At 33.1% G+C, this 22,493-nt stretch overlaps 1 long non-coding RNA gene across 1 annotated transcript; it reads left to right on the plus strand.

Moving 5' to 3' along the window:
* The first annotated feature begins 963 nt into the window (after positions 1 to 963).
* Positions 964 to 15,395, plus strand: LOC143084895 (uncharacterized). The gene is made up of 2 exons (XR_012981204.1): positions 964 to 1,000; positions 12,829 to 15,395. It is a non-coding gene; the product is annotated as an uncharacterized LOC143084895 (long non-coding RNA).
* The last annotated feature ends 7,098 nt before the right edge of the window (positions 15,396 to 22,493 follow it).

Below are 22,493 nucleotides of genomic sequence, written 5' to 3' on the forward strand. Positions count from 1 at the left end.
TTTTTGTACCATATGATAAAGTTACAACTACAAAAGGAAATGAATAAAATTTGTAATGAAAAACAAATGTTTGATTTTTTTCTGAAATTTTTATACCCTCGAGCCTCCTTAAATATAGTCAAATCTATTTCAGGTCCACTTTTGCTTTAAGGCTGTACTAAAATTACACATTCGGTAATATCAACCTAGAACATGTAAAACTAAAATATCAGGCTATCCGTGCTTAGAGAGCCCATGCAAAACTACATAAGATTGCAATCTCAAAAATATTATCAATAAACTCATCATAGATACCAGGATTGAAATTTCATATCTACTCCAGACTCGCGTTTCGTCTACAAAAGACTCATCAGTGACGATCGAATCAAAAGTTTTTATAAAGGCCAATAAAGTACGAGAGCATTAAGGATAAAAAAATTCTAAAAGAGTCGCCAAAAACGTCTAAGGTAATCTATTCCTGAGGTAGAAAAGCCTTAGTATTTCAAAAAAATCTAAATTTTGTTAACAGTTAAGTTATAACTATGAACATATCAATGATAACTCAACATGCTCAAGTCAACACAGAATAACATTAAAAGCTCAGAAAAGACAAGTTAAATGAAATAGAGCATGTACAGCAGGATAGAATTTAATACCATGTTTATCACCTTTTCTGGTTGACTTTTTTAGCAGTGAAAAAAAATCATCAAGTAATTAAATCTTAATCTTAATTTCACTTTCTAATGACTCAAAGAATAAAAATAAAACGAAGGGAAAAATACAGTAAGAGAAGTGTAGTGAGTATCCAAATACACTACGATGATTTGACGCAATAAAATCTTGCCACAACCTACAGAAATATTGTTAAAAATGACATTTAATGCTTTTATCATCTGCAAATGCCCAGGAATTATGATTATTATATTTTCGTTGACATGCAAAAGAAAAAAAATATGTAAATTTATTACAACTTTATGTTTTGTTTTAGTTTCAGGAGCATTGCTAACTTTGACAAATGTCGGTAAGTATGAAATAAATATATGTGTAGCATTATGATGTAATGTAATTGGATATAGCATTGTTTTTAACAAATATTATATCTTAAAACTTTCGGAAATCAATTTCTTTAATTATTTTAATACTTTTATAAATCATTTGCAGCTGTAATGTGGTGTCCAGTTATTCAATAATTGATATTCATGTATTACAGTGAACCTGGAATTATCTTATTGTGCCTTTTCTGTATTCTTATTTCCTTTGTGTTAAGTACCGCCTTGATAAAAAAGTAATAATCTGACTTGTTTTTCTACTGTTGTGCTGTAATTGTCTTGCATAGGGGACGAATATTTAAAAAAACCTGTTTATCTCAATTTTTTATAACCCATTATGTTTCTGTTCAAAACTTTAATCCTGTAATATCGATAGGTTTCCATTTGGTGTCGTCTGTTATTTTGTGGTATTAACATAAACATGCCATTTGTTTTGGAGATCCGTTTGGGCTCAAAAAGCGTCCTTTGGTGCACCAAAGCTACGTCTACGCAACTAGTTTTATAATTTACCTCACTAGTTAATTAACAAGCAGATGTGAAACAAGATAACAACAATAATATAATATTGGCAATTTTATAAGCTTGGTTACCCCTAGCCTAACAATAATATAATATTGGCAATTTTATAAGCTTGGTTACCCCTAGCCTAACACCCCCCCCCCCCCCCCATGTACATGATCTATTACATAAGAAATATTAAACCCCAAACCAAAACAAGAATGGGGTAGTTTGTTAAAAAGGAGATAATAAAGAAAGATTTAATGGCTTTGAGACACTGGTCTCTATAAGAATCAATATAGGATAAAAACAATCGCTTGACCAATACAATAGCAATTTAACGTCACTGTCCAAAAGGCCTACAGATCCTGCCCATGTAGCAGCACGAAAAGAGTGTCCCCATAACTCCGAGGATTACAGCTAAGGTGTTGCAACAAAAAAGGAAGGCATTGGATAAAAACAGTATAAGACAAACAACTTTTGTTATACAACCTAAATAAAGGATCTAATAAAAGGATCTCTAGGTAAGGCAATCACACGTGATAAGGCTTCATACAGACAAAGCTGGTGACCGTGTAACAAAGGGAGAATTACCTCAATAGGCGTAGAACGAAACTGCTGCGTCTTAGTAACTCTGAGCGTAACGATCATATCCCAGCTTCAAGGCAGCACACCAACCCTCCGCAAATGGATCAAAAAAACCTTTGACTAAAAAGTTGTTTGGTAGTAAAACCATAAAAACTTGCAAGACAAGCAGGCAAAAAACCAATATACAAATAATTTTGTTTTGCAATGAGCGCCCCAAAGAAGCAGAAATATAAAATCCAATACTACCACAAATTATACAAAACATAAAATTCAATATGGATTGGTTTAATATTGATTAAGTTATTAATATTGATATAAAATTACATAGGGAAGGGAACATGCACATAGATCAATATATTTTTTTGTTTAAATGAGAAGTTCTTACTATATCTAGCTTAGGACATGTAGGGAGAAATGAACCTCGTCTTCAATTTCCAATGAGCATAATTTACATAATCTTTGATTTAATTTAATTCCAGAATGTCGACCTTTTTCAATTTCCAGATCATGGGCACTTATTCGAAATTTAGTTCATTTTTTTTTCTTTTTCTGTAGTCCCCCCCCCCCCCCGCCCCAAGATAAATAATTTTCAAAACTAAAATTAGATTTAAACCTTCTGTAAGTCCTTTCTTTATTTCCATGATATAGGTTAGGATAATCTAAAATACTTGATCGTGCCAAATGATTTTATATTTTTCTTTTTATATCTTTATATCTTTATATTTTTCTTTCTTTTAATATAATTATGACATTCAAGATTTAAAATTGACTTTAATCTTAACAACAGTTCTGGCGTAACAGGTGCCTTACAATTTTGATTGGTACCAAGTTCCCGTTGACACCAGTCAGTAAATACCGGACATCCCAACAGCTTGCAGGTTTGTCGTGCTATTTATGCAGCACAGAACTAATGTTCAAATACGATTGTATCGAGCTTAGCGCAAAGTTTTTTTCACATCCACCACAAAAGTAATGTAAAGTTCGACAGTTTTTGTTCTGCATGACACTAGTTTTAGGTAACTGAACTCGAGATAAGTCTTGAAATGGTTACGGTAATTTCCTGAAATTGAACTATCCCATCCCTTGCTCTTCAAGCGACACACGCTGTTCTCCAACATTTGTGTTTCCCTTGTTTCTCCATCTGGAATTACAAAACGTCAAAAGATATGTGATTTAGTAACTCAATAGTCTTAAAAGGTATATAATATAAGTGGCTCACAATGTTTATCATAAAGCACATTGTAGTGGTTCATAAAGTCTTGACGCGACGTCAGCAATAACATTATTTTTAAGACCACTGATATATTTGGCTTTGATGTCACAATTATGTGTAGCCGACAACCAGAAAAGATCTATCAACTGTTTCTAGAACTACCTTTAGTTTTGTTAATGATGCATTTTGTAGCCATGTTGTCTGTCGAAACGACAACATGTTTACCATTAAAGTGGGAGTTTTGGCATGCCATAAAACCAGGTTCAATCTACCTTTTTTCTTTAAAACATGTCCTGTACCAAGTCTGGAAAATGGCCATAGTTATCTCATAGTTCGTTTCTGTGTGTGTTACATTTTAATGTTATGTTTCTTTTGTGTCGTTCTTATATTTGAGTGTGAATTCTCATTGCTATAAGACGGGTCACGGTACTTTTCTATTTCTAATTCCTGTGTTTAGTTTTGATGTTATATTTGTTATTCTCATCCGGTTTTGTCTAATGCTAAGTTAGTTTCTGTGAGTGTTACATTTTAATGTTGTGTTTTTGTTTTGTCGTTGTTCTCCTCTTATATATGATGCGTTTCCCTCAGTTTTAGTTTGTAACACGGATTTGTTTTTTTTTTTATATCGATTTATGAGTTTCGAACAGCGGTATTCTACTCTTGCCTTTATTTATTAGTCCACAAATGTCCCCATCTCTTCTCGGACAACACAATAGCCATAGTCTCTTAAATATCTATGTGATAAATCTTGGGTAAATCTGTGTCCCAATTAACATAAAAAAATCACTTTCATAATATTCAACACCACCATGTAAACACGCATCAGTTTGCAAGCAAGTAACTGGTTTAGAGTCTAAAATTGTTACTGTTCCATTAACACTGATTAAACACATTCATAAAATTAACCCACCATGCAATATCAGAAAATAAATCTGTTGATTAAAGTATTTTTCATTCTCATAGATTATCAACTAATCGCCTAAGCATGTTTACAAAATTCTTATTCTCCTTTAACCATCTGACAAGTCCAATTTAGTTTACCGCACAAAGAGTTTAGTTATTTTACACTAGCTCGTTTGCGGTGTTAAAAAGATAAAACGGCATCATAGAATTCTCTTCGTTTCTTATCAGACATAGCGAGAGACAAGGTACATAGGTTTATGACAATCCTTATAAATGTTAAACGAATTCCTGTTTGACACTTATGAAACGTATCTTCAATCACTAAAAACTAATCACCTAAATAAGCATAGCATGTAACATTATATGTACATTTTATAATTTCATAGACAGAAGCACTTAATTGCGGATTTGTTTTAGGGCGTAGCGCGTCACAAAAGGCAGTTAAGCATCATACATATATGTCCGACAATCGTCCCCATTAAACGTTCACTGGAGGCCCCCAAAAGGATGTTCAGAATTGTGAAACTTAACGGATTTATATGCACTCTTTAAATCTATTTTTCCGGGATAAACATTACATTTTATTATCTGCAATGCATATCGTAAATCCATGTAAGAACAATGAGTATCTGTAGTGTATGAATTCAGAGAAATGCCTGTAGGTAGGCTCGCAATATTAATGATACGCACATCGCCATTTGATTTTTCTATCGCACCTAATGAGCTGATTATAATTCCAAAGATCAATTTATAGTTTAATTCGTTTTTCAACATTACGATGAAAACGGAAAGTGGACGAGTAATTTTCTTTATCGAAATGTAGATGCGGACCATAAACAACACTCAGATTAAAACCAGCTTTGTTTCCTTAAAAAGATTAAAAAATTACATCTGACAAATAAATATTAACTTGAAAAATAAAGAATACATAGAGTATGGTAGTCCAACGCACTTTAGCGTTACAACCATCATACTTCAGTTTAAAGATTAACAAGATAGTGCCCCGACGCCACCATCGCACTGCAGCGTGATCAAACGCCCATTAAAGAGTCAAATCATTGCGGTTCAAATTCCTACATTTAAAAGTTTTCAAACCGTTGCTGGAGTTATTGATTAAATAAAAGAAAAATGGTAAGGGAAATATAAATAAGACAGCAACCAAATCAACGTCAAAACAAAGGTAAACAATCTGCTTTCTTTAATGGATACAAGTCTTAACGATATTTCAAGCTTTAAATTGTCATAAAATAGATAATTGTGGATACTTTAACAAAGACTATCAGAGTACTTAGTATACAATCACCACAAAATCTTTTAAATAGCAAAATCAAATAAACAAATTTAGAAGACATCATGCCTTAAATGAAGGCAATGAACAAGAACGAAATCATTTCGTAATATATGGGAAAACAATAGTCCCAGCTTCATGCACATTTTTGTATTAAAATGTTATCACTACAATGGTATGTAGTAGAAATGTGATCGATGCATGTGAATACTGTTGGCGAATGTTGAAGACCATAGTTGTTTGTACATATGTGTTTCCATTTCAATAGAATAAGCCAGTCAGATATTTATAATATAAAAATAAGAAGTTGGGTATGATAAACAAGGAGGTTAATATACACTGGAGACAAAATATCGTATATATTAGCAAATATACGTCAATATACGGCATTTAAAAACGAGTAAGTCATACCTACTTGCAAGAGAGCTAAACCAAGCAAATCTGCTACACTTGAAGGAGTAATCGACAAAACCAATCGGAGGTTGTTTATCTAGCTAATAACAAGTACTCGTCGTTTTATAACACCTCTTCTGACGAGACAAAACGTCACACAAACGCGTACAAACCGAGATAATATTTTAATAAAGCTAGCAGACAAAAATGGATAAAGCTAACTACATCACGGAGGAAGAGCGTCAGCCCTATGATAAGAGATTTTATAAGAAAATTGATTTTTACCCTACTTCCGAGTTTAGTTTCAAAATTATTACTGTGTTACAAACCATACACAATGACTGTCCCTCTTTTATGATGCAATCGGATATTTTAAACCCGTGAACGCCGAGCCTGGGCGATTGTATCCTTTTCCCAAATGCACAGTTCTCAAACCTGGAAGACCCATTATATCCGCAAACGACCACTCGGCTGAGAAAAGCTCGGAATTCGTATACTTTCAATTAAGATCTCATGTAGAAAATCTTCCATCTCACATTGATGACATCACAGATTATCTTCGTAAAATGGAATCAAAGAACTCTCCTTTTCACTTACGTTATCAACTCATTGTATACCAAAATACCTCATGATGACGGAATACAATCGTGTAGGGAAATATGGAACTTGCGCAACATTTTAAAACCACCAACAGACTGCTAAGTCCGGCTGCTTACTCTGTTTCTGAACTGCAACAATTTCACCTTCAATTGTGAACATTACCTTCAGATAAACGGGACAGCCGTGGAGACGAAAATGGAACTGTCATGGGCAAATTAGAGAAACAAATCATTTCAACATCTTTATCTAAACTCCTGTTTTGGTTCCGCTTTGTCGATGATGTTTACATCAAAAGGATTAAATCCCATTAAAAATTGGATGATTTTATTGAACATGAAAACAACGCCCACCAGTGAATTAAATTCACATAATTATAAAATTTCCGAGTCTAAAATATCCTTCTTGGACACATCTACATCTATTAAGGACGTTGTCATATCAACATACCTCTACTGTAAACCTACAAATGAACGTCAGTACCTTTCTCCAGAAGCTGTCACCACAAATACTACAAAAAGTATCCAGTACAATCAAAATCTCAGAGTAAAAGAGATTTGATCCTGAGGATGCTGTAACTGTAGAGTTACAAGAACGTCGCGGATATTTAACAAAACCTGGTTGAAATAATAGGACATAGATGAGGGGTTTGCGCGTGCTAACAATTAAAGTCACAATAATCTACTATAGAACAAACAGAAGACGTGAAGCGTTGCGTTTGTATTATGTTTTAAGTTTCATCAAATAATCACCGGCTATACGCACCTTTCCCGTTTGATCCGTGCAAATTGGCAGACTATTGCCAAACTCCCAAAATTATCTAATATCTTTCAAAAACCTCCTGTCTTAACTTTTCCAAGACCAGCAAGTCTGAAAGATTTATTTGTGAGATGATACCTCCCCTAAAAAAGCTCTTTAACTGTAAGGTTTTAGCAAGTCATGCGGCAACAGACGATGTCGGACTTGCCAACAAATACTGAATACTCCAAAAATCACTTACCAGTCCACTGGGTCCGTATACACTATATTTTACAATGTAACTTGCAAAACCCAGAATGTTGTATACCTTTTGCAGTGTTCAATGTGAAGTTTTTGTGATTTGGTCTGTTTTTTTTAAACAAAAATATAAGCAAAAATTCAATATAATTGTTGTATGGAAGGCCTGAAAGCTGTACACGTCTGCCTGACATGGTTCAGCCGACCTTGGTCTCATTTTCATGGTTCATTGGTCAATGTTCAGTTTTCTTCGTTAAGTCTGTTTCTTAGAAACTATAAGCATGATAAGCAAATGGTCAACTTTATGTATAGTATTGATTAATTGTAAGGTGTACATGCATGTCTCGTATGGTTTATATGACCTTGACCTCATTTTCTTGGATCATGTTAAGTTTAGTTGTTAGTTGTAGCAAAGCTTTATATTTAGGGCTATCAACATAATATAGAAAAGTTGGTGAGACATTTCAGCGCGTGCACTCTTGTTTAAAAAGAATAGCTTGCAGTTAGGAATGAGCCAAGGCTCCGTGTAGAAGGCCGTTCTTTGTCCTGCTAATATAATTGTTTACGTTTTACACATTATGACTTGGATAGAGAGTTGCGTTTATACCACACTTTTCTATTTTTTTTTTCTACTAACAAAATGTATCTTCATAAATCTGTCTACTAACTTGATTGAAGTGAAAATTTTCGCTGTGAAAAAATTGTGGAAATATATTGGATTTGTATGGAATACTTGTTTATATGCAATCAAAACCAGTAAGTTTTGTATTTAGGTACTGTTTAAAACTTACAGTGGTTCAATAATGAACCAGTAATTAGTTATTGACACAAAAACTTTACTTTTACGAACAAAGAAAAACATCAATATAGCGGTAGTCAATAGTTCAAATAGAAAAATAAGAAATCAAGTAGACCAACGTAAACGCAAATCATTGCAAAATTTAGATGGGCCAAAAAATGAAACTGAGATAAATAGCAACAACAAACGGGTTAAAAATGACGATCCTAATAACTCAGAGTCAGCAGTTGCACTATAAAATCTGATTGAGATAAACTCCCGAAATCTTATACAGAAGTTGCAAAATCATCCGAAATAATAAGAAATGAAACATTGTTATTGAAAACCTAGCCCCGTGTACGATAGAGATTAACAATTCATCTGCCACGATGAACACTGTCACAATGAAGTTATTTCGAGATGGATTAAAACTAAACGGACATCAAAGTTAGTCAGGCAAAAGGTTAACACCTAAAGGTAAAAACAAGACGGGTATAATTATTGCAACGATAGATACATTTAAACAAAAGCAAAAAAGTCAGAGAATTTTGTAAACGTTTATATTGAAACTGACCTTACACCGTACCTGAAATGCGTAAAAATGACAATAATTTACGGAAAAGGTTTTAAATGGTTGGAAAAAAAACCCGGAATTTCAAAATGTTTTATGGTAGAATCCTCCCGAATAAAGAAATTTTGGAAAACGTCTGGCTTGGTGTGTGTAACGTATATGGTTTGTCTGAATATAAAAAATCTGATAATTCTAGGATTAGAGAAAGTGTTTTGAATCTCTTTAATTTTGATATAGTTGGTGTTTATCTATGACAAACGAGACGATTTTAATTTTGAAATTATCAATTTCCCCCACCTTAGTAGTAATATACCAACTTCACCTGCATATGGAATATACATTTCCCAACTTATTAGGTATTCAAGAGCTTGCAGCTCCTATTCAGACTTTGTAAAACGTCACCAGTGTCTGAGCAGAAAGTTGATGAACCAGGGGTATGTCATAGAACGTCTCGTCCTTTTTCTAAAAAAGTTCATCAGAAGATACCCAGAACTTGTTGATAAATATTCCGTATCAACTTCACAAATAATACAAGATGGTCTTGAAGTATAGATTTTGCGTACTGACGTTGGTTATCATCTTAATAACGTGTAATAGTATTATTTTATTTGTCTTTATTAATATTACTTGTACTGTTAAGTCAGTTTTTTGAGATATTCTTTTCAAGTGACTCTGTGGTTATGTAAAAAATCATACTTTGAACGACAAAATTATTTCATTTATTAATATTACTTTTACTTATGGATCTTGACATACTATGAATGACAAAACTATTTTATTCCATAATACTACTTTTTCTGTTAAGTCTGTTTTTTTTATGATATACATTTGACGTGAAACTGTACTTATGTATCCCGTCATACTTTGAACCACACAATTATTTTATTAATTATTATTACTTTTACTGTTAAATCTGTTTTCTGTTATATCTACTTAACGTGACTCTGCATTTATGTATGCCGTCATACTTTGAACGACAAAATTATGTCTACCTGTCTGAATTTCAAACGCGCAATTTTACACCAGTACTGAAAACCTTCTATCCTTTATGGGTAGACTTTACATAGATAAATTAAGTCGTATAAGATAAATAAAATGAGTATGTTAAATTTGATGTATGCCTTTTTGTGCTTCTTCGTTACATTTGTTGTTTTTATAGTGATATTAAGATGGTAACACAATATTGACTGCTCTACCCCTATTTTTGACATTTTTTACTCTTTGCGTATGTTTGTTTTGTTCATGCATCGTTGACAATGTAATGGAATTTGATACGACTGTCATACCAGTGAGAGGTTTAGCCAGCTATAAAACCAGGTTCAATCCACCATTTTCTACATTAGAGAATGCCTGTACCAAGTCAGGAATATGACAGTTGTTATCCATTCGTTTGATGTGTTTGGACTTTTGATTTTGCCTTTTGATTGTGGATTTTCCCTTTGTATTTTCCTCGGAGTGGAATTAACTATTTTTGTATTCTTATAATTTCTATATATAACTTTTGGACTAGTTAAAATCTCGGTCTATTTCTGAAATTTATTCTTACATACTTTTGATTTTTTAACCCTGTATGCTAACATTCCTATGTAAATTTTAAAATTGTTTGTCTGCATATTGAACGACAAATTTATGTGACGTATAGAATTTTCTGACGTCAGACACTCAAATCAATGAATGTGTTCGTAGATAGTAGATATTTTTGTGTTTTGTTAGATTGTTCCTTTTAAAATTGTTATATGATGATGACTGATGTACCCATATGTTGACTATTATATTTATTGTGTCTGTTTATTTAACGCATCAATGTAAATATGTCGGAAATTGATGAGACTGTCATTAAAGTGAGAGGGTTAGCGCTATAGAAGCAGGTTTAATCCACCATTTTCTACATTTGAAAATGCCTGTACCAAGTCAGGAATATGACAGTTCTTGTTCATTCGTTTTTGATGCGTTTTGTTGTTCAGTATTTTTTGTGATTTTACTTTTTTCACAATGGTTTATTTGTTGAGTTTAGAGGATTTATATTTCACCAAAAATCGGTATTCCAATGGGTACTAATTGTGCACCCCTACAGGTCGATTTGTTTTTGTACTCGTATGGAGCAGAATTCATTCAGAACCTTCTAAAAGACAAAAAGAAAAAACATCTTGCAAAATGCTTTAATTTTGCTTTCCGATATATTGATGATGTTCTATCATTGAATAACCCATATTTCAGCCAATACTTACATCTCATACATCCCGGTGAACTTGAAATTAAGGATACAATTGATACTAGAAGGACTGCATCATACCTTGATCTTTTCTTCCATATTGACACAGATGGACGACTTAACACGAAAATCTATGATAAACGGGACGATTTCAACTTCCCAATTATCAATTCCTCATTTCTCAGCAGTAACATACCCTCTGCCCCTTCGTATGGTGTTAACGTTCCAACTATTGTATATTTATATTGTCGACGTTATATTGTCAGTGCCGTCGCCTTGGGTGGAAATACGGACTTATATATTAAATGTAATGGCTGAACAGTTGTTGTAATATCGTTGCCTGAACTATCATCTATATTTATGATTCAATATGACGGTACTGCGGTGTTTGTTGATCTTACGAGTCCATCACTACCTCTGGCCAGTTCGGTTACAATCCCAATTTCCCAGTTTATACGCGGACATTCGTTGTGAATTTGTACGATGTCTCCTGTATCTATTAATTGTTCATGTTTTCCGATTTTCTTATGAAATTCACGTAAATAAGTAAGGTATTTGGATTTCCATCTTTTCCAGAAATGTTGAATCAATTGCGTTTGTCTGTGTACACTTTTATTAAGATCTTTATGTCCCAGTCGGGTCTAGGATATTATCAATTTCTGATTGCTCGTACGGTAATGTTGAAATGCGCCTTACGTATAATAGATGAGACGGCGTTAAAGCTTCAGAGTCTTTGAGATAGGACGATGGATATGTTAGGGGTCTGTCATTTAAGATAGTTTCTATTTCCGTAACAATTGTTTGTAATGTTTCCATGTTTACTTGGGATCGTCCAGCACTTTCTTAAAACTTGTCTTCGTCAGTGCAATCAAGCGCTCACAGAAACCACCATACCAGGGTGCACGTTTCGATATGAATCTCCACTTTACACCGTGTGTTGATCAAGTATCTTTTACTAGATCCGATTCACATAATCTTTTTATTTCTGCAGATCCCGCGATAATCTCAACAGGTATTTACATATCTCAATTGATACGTTATTCTCGTGCTTGTTCACATTATACGGACCTTATATACAGGAGTGTGTTCCTTACGCAGAAACTGCTCCAAAAAATGTTATGAGGAGGACAAATTAAAAATGACACTTCGTAAATTTTATTCCTTTCACGGATTTGGCTATACACTTCGTAAATTTTATTCCTTTCACGGATTTGGCTATACTTTCCGGACCTTTTGAATTATAGCTCCTCATCTTTTAATTAAGCTTTGGGTTTCAAATATTTTGGCCACGAGCATCACTGAAGAGACATGTATTGTCGAAATGCGCATCTAGTGCAGGAAAATTGGTACCGTTGATGTTATTACTACCAGTGGTCGATGCCTCTGCTGGTGGACTGTTAGTCCACGAGGGTATCACCAGCCCAGTAGCCAGTACTTCGGTACTGGCATGAAAATACGGACTTTTGTGTTATTAAAATTTGCTGTTACAAAATGTTAGAAATTATTATAAATTAAGGAATGTATCTCTCTCATGCAAAGCTCTGATTCCTTTCACGGATTTGGCTATTCTTTATGGAACTTTTGGATTATAGCTCTTCATCTTTTATATAAGCTTTGGATTTCAAATTTTTTGGCCACGAGCATTACTGAAGAGACATGTATTGTCGAAATGCGCATCTAGTTCAGGAAAATTGATACCATAAATGTTATTACTACCACTGGGTCGATGTATTAATTTTTTTTAAATCTCTTTTTATTTACAGATATTGGTAAATTGGTAAACAATATAGGATACTATGCACCAAAAAAGGATATATTGCAGTTTAATATCAACAAACCAGGGGCTTTTAATGGAAACAGACCAGAAAATTATCCAGACACAATAAATGATACAAAAACTCCATATGTTAAAAACTTAGATGAACAAATATTAGACAAAAAACGTGAGTCAAACCAAACTGAATTATTTGGTCAACAAAAAAGAAATCAATCTAACAAACATTCTAGTGTAATAGCTGTGGATTCTGCAGGAAAATTGATATCGCTTGTGGATTTGAACATATGTCAAGCTTCGCCAAACATCGATAATGAAGATTTTAGCTTTTTCATGGACGCTTGCAAAAAAGGAAATTTAAAAACAGTCAAGTATTGTATTAGAAAAGGCCAAGACGTGAACATTACCAACAGTGAAGGGCAAACACCATTTTATCAATCGTGTGTCGTCGGTACCATGGACTTAGTTAATCTATTAATAGAAGGAGGGTGTGATGTAAATATAGCTGACAAAGAAGGGATAACACCTTTCATGGAAAGTTGTCGTAACGGACATATTTCAGTAGTAGAATGTCTTATTGCTAAACATGTAGACATACACATTGTGGATAAAAGAGGAAATTCGGCATTGCATTGGTCATGTTACAGTGGTAAAGATGACGTAGTAAAGTTACTACTTAATTGTGATTGTGATCCTAACAAACAGAACATTGATGGTAGAACATCTTTTGCGTGGGCTTGTTATGGTGGCCGGGTTTCAACAGTGAGACTTCTTATTGATAGACCCGTTAATATTAACAATACAGACACAGAGAAAAAAAACGTCGATATTAACAGTACAGACAAAAAAGAACGAACGGCATTATATTGGTCTTGTTCTGTTGGAGCCATTGATGTACTAAAGGAACTGATCAAAGAAGGCTGTGATATAGAAAAACCTAATAAAACTGGGGAGACACCTTTGATGGCAGCTTGTTGTAAAGGACATGTGTTTGTAGTTAAAGAGCTCATTAAAGCCGGTGTAGACATACACATTACCGATGAAGAAGGAAACACTTCATTGCATTGGTCCTGTTTTGGTGGTAACATTGAAATAGTAAATGAACTAATAAAAAAAGGCCTCGATATAGATAAACCTAACAAATTTGGGACTACACCTTTAATGGCGGCTTGCCGAAACGAACAAATTTTGATAGTGAAACTACTTATTACGAAAGGTGCTAACACAAATATAAGGGATGAAGGAGGATATACAGCATTGCACTCATGTTGTCTGAATGGTCAAATTGATATGGTAACTATATTGGTGGGTACCAATAATACTACAAATACCGATAGTAATGACCCTACGCCACTGCAATGTGCCATTGATGGCGGTAACAGTGATGTAGTTGAATTACTACTACCTCCGATGACTTCCTAGAGAGGCTGCAACATACAAATGGAGATTTAAGGCCGGTGCTTCGTGTTTAATTCACAGAATTATAGAAATAGAGTCCAAATAACCTAGGTTTTCACAGCTTTCTTTGTAGACTGATAAAAGGAAAAGCGGACACATATAGACAAAACACTATCAGAAATGCTTATAAGGATGAATGTCGTGAACATTTAATTCTAAATCATTAATGATGACAATATGAAAATTGGAAAAAAATATGTAAGACTCTAAAGTGCGATGGTGTCAGACGCTAAAGAGCGATGGTTGTTTGTTTTTTTAAAGTGCGATCAGATATTACGCTAAAGTGCGATGGTATGACACACTAAAGTCCGATGGTATAACGGGAATATGGTTTAGGCAATGGTTTTTGTTTGTTGCTGAGTTCCTGTTACATTTTCGTTTAATGTTTTAATCATGTGTCAAGTCGTAGTATTTCTCTTTTGAATTGTTTTACACTTGTCATTGTATAACCCTATATAGCTTGTTATGCGGCATGAGCAAAGGCTTTACGTTGACGGCTGTATGATTATTAGCCGCATACATGAACGATTTTTGGGGTTGTGTTGTGCGGGAAAGAGGGGGAAAGCGCAGACTAAGGCAGTTGCCTCCCCTTTCCCGTTGAAGGGTTATATGTGTTGCTGGTCTCTGTTTTACATATCTGTGTTTCTATTTTAACTACAACAGTTTGGGGGACTGTCGTTAATGTTCGAGGCCTCCTGGTGAATAAAACAAAGATGTCTATATGTTTATTTCGAGTCCAACCATACGAGTAAATTAATCATACATAAATATGAAATAAAAGAGTTTGATTCTTAAAATGAACTTGAATTGACAATTATCAAAATACTTTATCAATTAATTAAAATAGTTTATCATTATATGTATGGTAACTTTAATAATAATTAAGATTTCTGTTACAAAATTATTACATTAAAACGTTGCTATGGTTACGTTTAATTTTTCACTAAACAAAATTTATAAGTTTACGAACCTGGTGAATAAAACAAAGATGTCTATATATGTTTATTTCGAGTCCAACCATACGAGTAAATTAATGTTTGATTCCTTAGGGTTTCCTATTTTAAACCCTAAGATCACGTGCTGGTTGGACTTGTTTTATTCACCAATCAAAATTACTTTTAGAATACTTATTTTTATAAGGACAGTTTCTATTGGTTGATCTCTTTTAAACTAATTTACATTTTAACATAATTTGGGGTTACTATTTTTAATTACTTAATACTTTGTTTTTACGACCATTAGGGAAATCCGATTATTTGGTTAGATAGAATTCTAGGTGAACAATAGAAAAGAATTAGATATATTTGCTAAAGGAAATACTTCTAAGAGTTTAAGCTGTCAAACCTTATTTATATCGCTAAGTGTCAAATAGGAAGACTTTCACACTATTACTTATATCAAAAGTTACATAACATTATAGACTTTCTAACTATATCTTTTTATACAAAAAGCTTTATACAAGAATTAGTTTTTTTCTACTATTACAAAGAAGATTCACTTAGTTTTATATGAAATATTAAAATTTATTTCTTTAAATATTTTACCTCATTTTACCTTCATTATATATCCCTGTTGTTCGAAGAAATTGCTCCGCAATTTTACATTTGAATTAATTTCTTTTAAAACTTTTTTTTTAATTTTTAAAAACTTTTTCTTATTGGATTCGACTGTTTGACTTTGTGACTTATGATCAGTTTATATTAGATGTTTCGGTTATTTCTTTAAATATTTTACCTCATTTTACCTTCATTATAGTTGGATGGATAGTTTAACAAAATTTAAAGTACGATAGTTGTCCAAAAGGGTGTAATGGTTACACTGCAGTATAGTTAGTACATTCGGAATTTATTGGAAGTCATTTTGTAATAAAATAATATTTTGTGAGACAATGCCCCGCGTTAAAGGTCATACTTAAGTTACATATTTCAATTACATTAGGTCGAATATAGATAGTTGTCGTATTGGCAATCATATAGTATGATGATACTACACATCTGTTCGTTAGGTTGCTGTCTAGGTGACGTATATTCATTTTTTAACAGACATAAGAAACCATATTGTATTGTTTGTGTATTACATTATTCAATTAGAAAGTAACTGTTTTGATTAAAATTAAGTTAACCTCTTCCAGCACCGACCAAAAAATCCAGATTGTGATCATTTCTTTTTCTATTCTTTCTTTTCTTGTGTAATAAAAATCCATAATCTGGACAAACATTCTCGTCATAATGCTGTCAACCGTTGCTAACGTCGATACTTTTGCGGAAAAACGCACTTTAGCGTGTTCAAATGAATAGCACAGACCATCGCACTTTAGCGTATCAAACCATCGCACTTTAGCGTAAGCCAACGCACTTTAGCATATCAAACCTTCGCACTTTAGCGTATCAAACCTTTGCGATTTAGCGTCCCCATCGCACTTAAGAGTCCTAAAAATATATCTGAATATGAATGCAATCCAAATGAAGATCTTGAAAACCTTGATAAGGCATACAAAATTGATAATCAACTACTCTGGGAAACTATTAAAATGAAAAAAAGAAAAAGACAAGATGGAGAATATGCTTTTTGGAAAATTAGAAAAATCAAGCACCCTATTAGCTTTACAGATGGAATAAGACTTGATATTGAAAAGACTGAAACAGAACAGAAATCTTAAGAAAAAAAATGAATGTAATTATAATGAGAGTATAGGCAAAATTGCCAGTTGAAACGGGGGGATACATGTTCATGATGTTTCTTTTGTAATCTTGAGGAAAAAAAATTAATAGAAAAAATTCTATCAAAATGACTTTTGGTAATCAAGGTATTCAAGATCCAACGCTATTCTTAGGGAACAAAATTATTTTTATGAATCTTTGTACAGAAGTTCTAACCCAGGTGATGATGAGAATGGCACATTCATGAATAAAAATAATCCCTTCTTCAATAAACCTAGCATAGAAGAGATTATTTCCGATGAAGGTCAAATTACCTTTAAGGAATGCAGTATTCCCCCAAAAATTTGAAAAATTTAAGTCGTTAGTTACATATGGTTGTACTGAAGAATTTTTTCTTTTTTTTTCTTGAATGACATAAAATTGTCTGAAGAACCTTGAACTACTTAGTGCAGCTTTAAACTATGACCAAATTGTTTCTGGTGTCACAGTAAACGACTCTGAGTTTTTAAGTCAATATGCAGATGACTCCTCTCTGATTCTGGATGAAATGAGGAACCTCTTAAACAAGCATTGCAAATTTTTGATAACTTTGCTGGTTGTGCTGGTTTGAGGGTAAATGTAAATAAAATTGTAGGCAAATGGGTTGGCTCAAGATAAGGCTGTAAAGACAAACTGTTACCAAATAAGAAATGACCTTGGAACATATAAGAAAAGTTTAAAGAGTAAGGCAGCAACCATTTGATTTTCTGGGGGGGGGGGGGGGGGGGGGGGTGGCTATGTTTTTTTTGGAAAAAAAAGTTTGTTTCCAGTTTATGGAGAAAAAAATAATTTGTTTTTGATTCTGAGAAAAAAAATGTTTGTTTCACCCTCAGCTGCCACTATATGTAATGCTAAAATTGAAAGAAAAAAAATTGTTTTCGACTTGTCCGAAAAAAAGTTTGTACAGAAAAAAAAACATAGCCCCCCCCCCCCCCCCCCAGAAAATCAAATGGTTGCTGCCTTAAGATTTCGTTTAAAACTTTAGAAAACTATACAGAAAAAAAATAAAACCATGAAAAGCCTTCTCAATTTATGGTCATACAGAAACTTGTCATATATTGGCAAAACTATTGTTATCAAAACTTTGGCTCTCCCACTTTTGGTACAAGTTCAGACTTCCAAATCCACCGGTTCATGTTAAGCAATGAATACAAGGAATATTCATCAGATTTCTATGAGATGGAAAACCAAACAAAATAAAAAGGAAGTTTATAATAAAATTATGATGAGGGAGGTTTAAAATTCTCCCATATAGAAAGTTTTTGTATGTCCCTTAAAATATCCCTTGAATGTTTTCCCTGGAAATTTTTATAATTGAGTTATATAGAGAAATGTGTTGGGGATATACTATTGTGTTAAGCAATGAGGTCCAGCGGCATTTATAAAGCGCATCTTGTTGTACTCATTATAGAAATCTGGGTCAGTGCGAGTTAAGTCACGGAATATACGATGAAACCAATAATATCCATAGACATCTGGTGGATACGGTTTAGTAGACCACCTCTTACGAACCTCGTGTCTCCACCTAGATATTAGGTAAGAGGTATTTTAAGTTGCAATGAACCAGCTTGATATATGGGTCATCTCGTTTTGAGTCACCTCGAGGTCTCTTCTTTTGTATGTGAAAAAAACGAGTTTGTTCAGCTGCACTATCAATCCATTACACCAATGGTTCAGTGCAATGAACAGTTGCATCAGCCCAAATTCCTCCATACCGTGCGAGTAACTCTAGTCGAATAATATCAGATGTTGCTTGAATGATAGCACTGTTCCTCCAGGCTTCGTCTGAATAGTACATTCTACGGTTGATGATAGTTTCAGATTGTGTTATGTCGAGAATAACGATTTTGAAATCTGTGTTTAATTCGCTCCATGATTTAAAACAAGCACTTTGAAGTTCTGGAGCTTGCTCAAAGCCTCGATCCCGAAACATCCAAATCACACGTGGTATTTGTACCTTAATTTTTAGTGAAAAAATGAATATAGCAAAATAGGAGAAAGAACAAGCTAATGACTGAAGAAGTTTTCAAAACTAATTTTCTTAATGGACAAATTAAATACATGTTGTCTTTTCTTATTGACTCACGTAAACTTCGTCAAATTTAAAAAAAAAGTTATCAGGCTCGAGCATGTATGACTTAAGCCGATTATTTTATATTTCGACAAAACATGTCACGTGTTATTTGGAATTCTAATGCAACAACGTTTGTAACGTTCATTTTGATTGGATAACGTCACTTTCTTACATGGCATCAATTGACAATTGATGCAATGGGACGTACGCGCAAGCGCAGACGGCATATGACAGATTTTAAATACATGTTTTAACGTTGTTTTCTGTCAGTTTCATTAGAATGGAGATAACAATATTGTATTTTAAGCTCCGACGGCATCAATTTGGGATTTGATGGTCGCAAATATCCGTTTACTGTCTCCGCTAACGCGTCGCCAGTAAACTTAATTTGCGACCATCAAATCCCCAATTGATGCCGTCGGAGCTTAAAATACAATACAGTTATCTCCTAAGTATCAAACGCCTTCGTCGTAAAAGGATTATCGTTACCTAAAATAGACAAAAAAAAAACAACGGTTGATTAATGTGAAAATGTGTAACAGGTTAAAAAAGAATTACTCTAGCTATCCCGTTGCATGGTTGGAATTTATTTTGTATTAAGTTGTATGATCATATATATCAAAAGTTAAATCTGTATTTAAATGTTTTTTTAATAAACAGTTACACTATCTTTTCACAGTAATATTACTGTCAAATCGAGTTTATATTTGCCCTTAGAGGTTTCAACGATTTTCCTATAATGCTCAAAAAGTATCGAAGGTTTGATTACCCAAGTCATCATACTGCAACTCACTGATGTTATTTTTTAAATATTTGTTTTAATTAAAAACATCATTTATCAAGATTTCTTTTAGAAGTTTACCGATTTATAATTCAACATCGATCCTTGATTTTTGTAATAGAAAAAGAAATAACATATTATAAAGAATACAAGTGTGGATAGTATGTTTGGATGTTTGACAGTGTCTCATGACAAAAGGAGTTCTATGTTTTTCCTATATGGTGTTATTAGTTGTGTTGCACGATGACAAACAATCTGAGCATTAGGAGTGTTGTTTATTTATTTTTTAGTTTTTATGTTCAAGACGGGAATGGAAGAGACATTAATTGCATTAGTTACCAAATGATTATGATAGAATATGTTCCACATCTTTGATTTTGGATACATTTTGTAGCTAGGAGAGCAACACATAATACATTTTTCTAGGTTCATATTTTCATGTGTTTTTTTTTACTAAATGGGAGATGATATCTAGATTTGAGAACATGATATAAGGAGCCTGTAATTCAGTGGTTGTCGTTTGTTTATGTGTTACATATTCGTTTTCATTTATTTTTTGTACATAAATAAGGCTGTTAGTCTTCCCGTTTAAATTTTTTTACATTGTCATTTCAGAGCCTTTTATAGATGATTATGCGGAATTGGCTTTGCTCATTGTTGATGGCCTTACGGTGACCTGTAGTTGTTAATTTCTGTCATTTTGGTCTCTTGTGGAGAATTATCTCATTGGCAATCATACCACATCTCTTTTTATATGTATTTGCTTACTATTTGTATGGTTCTATTTATATTACTTTGTGGAGGATCGTCAGTATCATTAGTAAAAAAAATTGTTAAAAGGTCGAATTGTTCCTCAGATTAGAATACATTTATTGGTTTTTAGTAATGACAATGCCTGACAAGATGCTAGGGGCTAGATGAGATAGGAAGTAAACTTCTGTGCTGATTTTTATCAATTCTTTGATAATATTTCCTCCAAAGCTGGTCGAAGCAAAAAAAAATTGACAAATATGAAAATGATTTCACCAAAAGAACTTTTTTGAGCATGCTTCAAAGACTCAAAACTGCTCCAAAAGTAATCTAATAGAATTTCAAGCATGTCAAGTGGATATTATCAACATCTACTTAATTAGTCTTAATATGTCTAAATATCTAAAAAGTTATAGTATTTAAAAGGTATTGCAAAATTATTCTCTTTTCATTTTTGTTTGTTATATAGATACAAATATAAGTGATACATGTACCACAAATACAGTATTTGTTGTGGTATGAAAGTGTAGTAATTAACATTTACTGTTACAATGTTAATTCACACAAATTTATTAGAAATAAACAATTGAATGAAAAATGTTGAACATGTACAATGAAACATAGTTTTAGAATTCAATTAGGCCAGATAGGCCTTATTTTTTAAAAAACATGAATGACCATTTACACTCAGGACCAAGTCATCAGTAGGCAGTATAGATGTATTAAAACAACCTAGTATCATATTGCTAGTAGCGGGAGTAGCATTGTTGGGTAAATTTGTTCTTTTTATAAAATTTGGTCAAAGGACATATAATGTTTGGTTCAAATCGATATATGCTTTTTATCTCCCTATTACTTACATTGAAGAAAGAGGTGATACAACTTTGACAAATCCTTGTACATGAGAGTTGTCTGTCAAATCTTTATTTCACAAAGAATGAATTGCATAACAATGAACTGAGCTCAAAGCAAAGTACTTTAATAATACACTTAGACAAAGAGCTAAATCCTGTGATATACTTTGTACTGCAGGTTCTTCATGAACATCCATTGACCAAAACCATATCTCAATAAAATGCCATACTACATGGTTGGATCAAAAGTCCTGAAAAAGACATGTTTTTTTATCGTATTTTAAGTATGCACAGGTTAAAACTTTCTTGTGGTATAATCATTCAGTATCTAGTAACTATCAATTTGCTTCATGCACAAATTGATATAGGTTGAGCGCTTCTCTGTCATTCATGTCCAGTGAAGGATGTTTATTCAATATTGTCGACATCGCAATATCTACAATGTTAACACGATATAGTGTCAACATTGTTTACATTGTTTGAACCCTTATATAATATATACATCGTTGACATCGCGATGTATACAATGTTAAAACGATGTGAACACGATGTTCTGTTCACATCGTTTACATTGTTTGAACCCTTATATATTGTTTACATCGTTGACATCGTTAACATTGCGATGTATACACTGTAAACACGATGTCGTGTCAACAACGTTGACATTGTTTGAACTCTTATATATTGTTTACATCGTTGACATCGTTAACATCGCGATGTTTACAATGTTAACACGATGTCGTGTCAACATCGTTTACATTGTTTGATCCCTTATATATTGTTTACATCGTTGACATCGTTAACATTGCAATGTATACAATGTAAACACGATGTCGTGTCAACATTGTTGACATTGTTTGAACTTTTATATATTGTTTACATCGTTGACATCGTGATGTTTACAAGGTAAAAACGATATCGTGTGAACATCGTTGACATTGTTTAAACTCTTATATATTGTTTACATCGTTGACATTGTTAACATCGCGATGTACACAATATTAAACCGATATCTAGTCAACTTTGTTAACATTGTTT

The sequence above is a fragment of the Mytilus galloprovincialis genome, chromosome 8 (assembly GCF_965363235.1).
Source record: "Mytilus galloprovincialis chromosome 8, xbMytGall1.hap1.1, whole genome shotgun sequence".
NCBI classification, from domain to species: Eukaryota; Metazoa; Mollusca; class Bivalvia; order Mytilida; family Mytilidae; genus Mytilus; species Mytilus galloprovincialis.